This window comes from Lactuca sativa, chromosome 5 (genome assembly GCF_002870075.4).
Source record: "Lactuca sativa cultivar Salinas chromosome 5, Lsat_Salinas_v11, whole genome shotgun sequence".
In the NCBI taxonomy this organism is placed as follows: Eukaryota; Viridiplantae; Streptophyta; class Magnoliopsida; order Asterales; family Asteraceae; genus Lactuca; species Lactuca sativa.
In genome coordinates this window covers 183,837,495-183,844,933 of record NC_056627.2, presented here as the reverse complement: position 1 = coordinate 183,844,933, position 7,439 = coordinate 183,837,495, and positions in this window count along the sequence as shown.

The window sequence follows — 7,439 nt, the reverse complement described above, 5'->3', positions numbered from 1 at the left end:
GTCCTAGGATGTCTTAACTTTGTTAATTAATTGTTTAAAGACTAATTGGATACATATATGTACTACTATATGTTAACTAGGATCCTTGTGTGTGTACAAGTCTTCACTTGACACTTAGCATCCTACGTCAGTCAATACGTTCAAACCCTCAACTTCAGGTGAGTTCATACCCCTTAATCAATGTTTTAAATGTTTTTAAATGCTTTTATAGGGGGAATACAAGTAAAGTCATGCTAGTTATTATATCAATCACATGTGATTAATAACCAGCATACCAATGGATTTACTACACTTTTAGCTGCTTTATCAAACAGATTACTTCAGATAGCTTTCTAAAATGTTATTACTTGTTTAAAACTCTTTATTAAACTATATTATGTTCTGTAAGTTTCCTTTCAAACTCTGTCATACTTTGCTATCAAAAGAATTACATTCGAAATGCTCTATAAAAAATGACATCAAGTCATTATTATATATTTATTGTTCAAAACCCTTAAATGTTTTACAAAACTTCTTTTGTACTTTTAAATTGTTAAAAGCATGCATATATATGTATAGTTATATAAGTAATGCTTGAAGGATTTAGGAAGGCTAGCTCGCCTTATTTCCTTTTCCTCGTTGGGATGTGGTTTTAGGGTATCAGTTATCCGTCCAAAGGTCGTTCAACTATTAGTTATATATCATGTGTACATATATAGACATAAAGTACCTTCAGTCAGTCCAGTACCTTTGGCTAGCAAAGGTATACCTTCGTTATACTTGTACCTTACTAGTAACTATTATAGGTATCTTTAGGAGATATTACTTACCATTCCAAGTACAAGGAATACACCATAGTCAGTTCATTCATGAGTCTATACTAAATACTATATGAAGAGATACACTTACTTGGATACACTTACATGGATACACTTACTTTGATACATTTACATGGATACTTTTACATAGATACCTTGTTAAAAGCATGCCTGTATATGTATAGTTATATAAGTAATGTTTAAAGGACTTAGGAAGGCTAACTCGCTTTATTTCCTTTTCCTTGTTGGGATGTGGTCTGGTAGGGTATCGGGTATCCATCCGAAGGTCGTTTAAATCTTTAGTTATATATCATGTGTACATATACGGACATAATAGTTCTGAACAGTCAGTACCTTTGGGTAGCAAAGGTATACGTTAATATATCCCTAGTAAACTATTATAGGTGTAGTTTGGGCTTATATATGATATGGTAATAAATATGGATTTCGACCTAGCGATTCGTTGCGGAAGTCACCTTTAGTTCCAAATGTAGAATAGGGACTACCAATCATATTATTACTTACTTACAGCGGGTCTCGTGAGAAGACTACCTACTTACTAGATGGGACTAACCATTCTGGCACCCAACTCTTAGCAACAGAGGTAATGAACATCTACGAATGCCTACGGTTAATACTTATATTAGGGTATCTTTACGGGACTAACCATTCCTACACCCTGCTGTTAGCTACAGAGGAAAAATGAACATCTACAGACGTTCAAGGTTATTACTATTTCGGCAGTCGCGATGTCAGGTTTATCCTAATACAAAAGGAAAAACACTTACATGGCTATATTTTTCCTATTACTTTTATTTTGTGATACATTCACATAAACGATGAGGTAGACTATATATATTGTTAATAGTAGTCATACAAGGGAAAAATCATCTTTGTTACTTTCAAAACAGTTAGGTCTTGGTAGAAGATTTCATCTATACTAATAGGAATCATAGGATTTCTAAGGTTTTTCAAACGCTTTCCATTACTTACAAACATTTCCTCACTTGTACGAACTTTCTTTCAAAACAATGTCAAGACTTTCATTACAAGTTTTACAAATCAAAGACACATTAATACTTATGAATTCACCAGCTTTTTTTTTGGCTGATACTCGCTTTCAAAATAACTTGTATTCTCAGGTCACAAATAGACAGGTACGACGGCCAGGTTTTGTGAAAACGGAGCAGTTCAGACTCGTCTTTTATTTTGATTGTTCATTATGTTGTCTTATACTATGAAAGAACACACTTGTAACTAAAATTATACTATTAATGTAATATATGATGTTGTGCTTGTTTACTACTTTGCATTGTTGTGATACATTACATGACGTCCTCCGCCCCATAACGTTTCCGCCGTTCTTGGTTTTGGGGTGTGACAGAGTAGAGCTAGTGGAGTTATCACCTGGAGCGAGTTATATGTGGTTATTCGATGCCCGAATGATGCTTGCTTCGTGCTTTGTGGAACTCCCGATGATGGGAGTCAGCTACCAAGTGAATGTGACGATATTCAGGAGGTAGATAACTGGCATCATAAGGAGTTTCTCAGCAGCTGATGGCGGAGAAATGTGAGAACCTAGGAAGAGCCTAGGAAGTGGTCTTAATTGGGTGAGTACGCTGACAGAGTAGAGCGTTCTGCTGGGGAGCGAGAACGCGTGTTGAGATTGGTGAAGAGGAGGCTGAGCAGCTACTTAGGGAATCTGTAGTAGTCCGTGTAGAGAGTATGGGTAGATGTGACAGGTAGTATGGGCACGTACTACTGAAAGCAGAGGACCCATACTCGATGCAGGGAGTATCCCAGAGGTTCTAAGTAGCAGATCGAGAGGTGATGTCATGGTTCGAGTACCATGATTGGTGGCAGATTGAGAGGAGACATTGTGGTTTGAGTACCATAATTGTAAGCAGATCGAGAGGTGATGCCATGGTTCGAGTACCATGATTGGTGGCAGATTGAAAGGAGACATCGTGGTTCGAGTACCATGATATGTGACGGTTAGTGCTTTTGGTTTTTACCGATTATTCCCCACTGATTATCTAGACCAAGGTCGGATGTGAAAGAGTATGGGTCCAGAAGGCCAGGATGAACAAGTTTTAGTGGAGCATCCCTTGATAGGGAAATTGAGTTAGCTCCGAGGGATTGTTGGTGATGTGCCAAAAGAGTCGCAAGACTCAGAATTGAGTAGGGACGGTGCGTTATGGAAGAGTACGGTATGAGCTAGGTAGTCGGCCGATAGTAGAGATGTCACCTTTGTGACCCGAGTAGTGCTATCTTTGTTCCTAAGGGATATGTATGAGGTGTTGAGATTTCGGTTTCTGAGTTGGGAGTGAGCCTTGTGGGATCGCACTGAAGGTGATCTTCAATTAGAGTACTTGGCAGTAGGTCTGTCGCGAGGGGATGATATAGCTTGAGCAGGTTGTCAGTGGGGACTGAGACGGTCAAGGACCAAGATACACCCTATTGGAGTATAGTAGCGCATGTGATAGCTGCAATGTTGGAAGATCAAGAAGAGTATATCAGGGTGGTGACTCTTATTGTATTTGATGTGTATAGAGAGTGGAAATGTTGTTTCTGCTCTTATGATAAGGGATGTGTCGGAGTGTGGGACGGGGAGTCGAGGATGTGGAGTGTGATAGTTCATTATTTCCAGATTAGGAGTCAGGGTTAATACTGGACATTTGGAAGGTCTGGTGAGGGTATGATGTGAGATTCTGAATGACTAGAGGCGGTCATGATGGTAAGTTCTGAGGATTTCCTATGAGATTTGGGTATTTCGAGTTGTTCGATCTCTGCCGAGGAGATCATTGAGCGTTGCATAGAACCTTGCGAGATTAGGTGCGATGTTGCTGGTGGAGACCGTCCAAGGGATAGAGTGTTAGTGCACCAATCGGTGATGGTTCGAACCCTAAGTGGGGGAGGACCGGGTCTTTTGGTTGAGAGGATCAGAGAGCTGTCCAAGAACGGTTAGAGATCTGGATAGAGAGGCCTATGGTGTGGATTTTTGAGACCGGGGTTATTGTTGGTCAAGGAGAGGTACAGAGTGATATAGTGCATGTGGTACGTGTTTGAGAAAGGATGAGTGTCTCCACGGAAAGTGGCCATTGGTCAGAGACCTTGTGGTAGTTAGGAATCCTTGAAGGTTAAGTAGTGAATTCGAGGTGGTTGGCTAGTGAGGTTAGTTCGGCGGTTGAGAGTTTCTAGTTCAGAGCATGGGCTATTATACGCAGTATGAGAAGGGAAGAAGTTGATTAGTCAACCAAATTCAGAGTCATTATGGGTATTCTAGCATGAGTTTTGGGCAATAGAGGAGGAAGTTTCGGATTTGTCATCTTCGTGTTTTGAGTCATTGGTAATTTCTCTGTGTTTTCATTCAGAAGATGGAGTATTCCGGGGTATCCGAGTTCAAGGTCCTAAATCTCAGATTATTTTGAGTTTTGAGCTTGAGATGCCAAGTGGGGGTATCGAGTGTCTAAGGTTTTAGTGGGAGGCCCTTCAGCTATTTGACATCAAAAGGATTTATTTGAGAATGTGGATTGTAGCGAGAAAAAGAGGTTTTGTCGCAACGATGGTCATCCGAAGTATTGTTTCTTAGCCTGGATGGGTGTGCGTGCACCTATCTATGGATGATCCGTAAGGCATGAGTAATGATCGTAGTGTGGCGTCGATCTGAGAGTGAGATTGTGAAGTGGTAAGAGTTAGCGGGGTGAGACCGCGAAGAGCTGCAGTTCAATGAGTTAGGGATGAAAGAGGGTGTTGTGATGCTACAGGTAGCCGTAGTACTCACTGGTCAGAAAGAGGGTGTTGTGATGCTACAGGGAGCTGTAGTGCTCACTGGTCAGAGAGACGGTGTTGTGATGCTACGGGTAGTCGTAGTACTCACTGGTCAGAAAGAGGGTGTTATGATGCTATGGGGAGTTGTAGTGCTCACTGGTCAGAGAGAGGGTGTTGTGATGCTACGGGTAGCCGTAGTACTCAATGGTCAGAAAGAGGGTGTTGTGATGCTACGGGGAGCCGTAGTACTCACTGGTCAGAGAGAGGGTGTTGTGATGCTACGGGTAGCCATAGTACCCACTGGTCAGAGAGAGGGTGTTATGATGCTACGGGGAGCCGTAGTACTCACTAGTCAGAGAGAGGGTGTTGTGATGCTATGGGGAGCTATAGTAATCACTAGTCGGAGAGGAGGGTGTCGTGATGCTATGGGAAGTCATAGTACGCACTAGTTAGCAAGAGGTTGTTATGATGAAGCACCCTTGTTTAGAGCATGACGCAGAAGAGTCTTAGGCTTGAGTAGCCCTAATTTATGAGTTTTTGGGAGCCTGGTGGTCGAACCATGGGCGAGACCGGGGTCTCCTCAATGATCGGGAATCATTGTATTCTGAGTAAGGTGTGGGCATCGCAATCTGAAGGAATTGGATAAGTGAAGTATGCATGAGTTGCGGGTCACGAGTCATGAGTTGAGTGGGTCTTTGGGATGAATGGTTCCTACTTCGGGTCGGACCAAACTCTCGAGTTGAGTTGAGTCTGGATGGCGTGTTGGATTGATGAGATGAGATTCTGGAATCAAAGATGGATTCCATATTAAGGGGTATTGTTTATCATCTGATTTCTTAAACTTGCGTTGGTCAGTACTCGGGTACGAGAAGTACCGTGAGATGCCTGGAACTTTGAGCAGTGAACGGCATAGGTTGGGGCTGAGTCGACCTTCAGTGGGTGTATACCATTCGCTTGGGGTAAAGCGAATTTCATGACTTTTGTGTCACTATGGATCGAGGTAGTTATTGTGATAAGGGAGCCATCGAGACGGTTGAGATAATGCAATGGACCTTAGAGGTTCAACGGATGGGTCGAGTTTAGACCTGGTGCTCAGTGTTAAAAAGGGGTATGTGAAATGGAGCTGAGGCGTATGGTTATTTTTGTGTCTAAGGGCACTTCGGAGCGAGCACGGTCATTCTCTTGTGTCTGAGGTCTGAGTGTTGAGAATTCACTGTTCGGATGGGTTAGTATAGCAGTTCAGTGAATGAGCCCCGGTGGGATGTGAACCCTTCCATTCTTTGGGGCGTGATCCAGATTGATTGGTGCATTGGTATGAGTGATCGATAGCCGATTGTTGAATTTTGTCTTATGAAGACAGAGAAGCAATGAGTTATCAGAGATTGAGGTTCAAGGGGCGACTATCATGGCGATAACATGAGTGGACGGTTTGGCGGCGGGCCAAGCGACTAGAGTTCCCGATTTTGGGAAGGTCAAAAAGGGGGTATCCTAGCGGTAGAAGGTTCGATTTTGGATTCTAGACGGGATGTTCCTGTTTGGACTCAGGGATCCATGGAAAGATAGTGGTGAGATATGAGGTCCTTTTTATTGGTGCCTCGTGGGTTTGGTTTTAATCTAAGTGTTGATAAGAAGCGATTTCGAAGGCGAAATCTGATTAAGTGGGGGAGAATTGTAACACCCTAATTTGGATGGTCCATGATTAGGGTTCGTGGGCCACGAGTCGGGCATGAGGAAGTCTCAGGTTGTGGCAAGTTTCTGGAATCGTAAATCATGTCATCACATTTCCGTAGGTATAAGGATCCCTGGAATCCGTGTTATATCAAGAAGCTATGGAAGTTTGAAGAGTTGACAATAAGAGCCCCTAAGTTGAGAAATGTTGCAGCGGAGTACGTTGGGCGTACATATGTGTACGCTTAGCATACGTGTGCGTGTGATCCTTAAGAAAGAGCCCCCCAATACACTAGGCGTACCAGGAGGTACGATGGGCGTACTAGGCGCAGAGTGGGAACCCTAATATTTTGAGTGGTCCTATATAAAGAATGAGATGGCCTCATTCTTGGCCATCCACCCCAGAGAATAAACCTTCCAAAACCTATAATCCTCTTCCATGAGACTTTATGAGTGCATGAGGGCCCTTTAGGATGGCTTTGTGAAGTCCTTGAAGTGAAGAAGGAGCATAGAAGGGAAAAGAGTTGGAGTTCAAACTTTGGATCTGAGCTTTTATGGGGTTGGAGCATCAAATGAAGGTATAAAGTTCAGAGCTTTCATATTCCTTTTTGATTTATGCTTAGTATGGTTCATTTTAGGGCTTTTGGTCCCAAAATCTTGAAGCTTTCTGAGTTGTTAAACTCCAGAGCCCATTATCCATCCTTTTGAGTGTTTTTGATGGAGTGGTTTCATAAAAAATGAGATCTTGAAGGTTAAGATCAAGTCGTGCATGAGTGGAGAGCTAAATAAGTAAAGAGAAGGAGTACTTTGGTCTGTTGTGTTAACATTAGCCATGCAAAGGCTAAAAGTCTCTGACTTTATGGAATAAGGACTGTTAGGGAGCCTAGATCTAAGGGATGGGCTAAGGTCTTAACGGGTTAAGACCAGGGGAAACAGATCTAGCAAACTGAGAGTACGCCCCGCATAATTTTAGCACGCCCCGCATACCGAGTTGAAGTCCCAATCAGATTCATGCACGCTGGAAAACACTTAGAGTACCAAAGGGGTACACCCCGCGTAACCCCTCTGTGGGCTTTTGGACTAGACTTTGTGGTGGGCCTTAGATGTTGGGCCGGAATCTTTGGGTTGTGTGATTGAGACCATGAGTAGAGAATATTATAATTAAGCCTTGAACCCTTGTGTGGGCATGTCATGTAGATTATG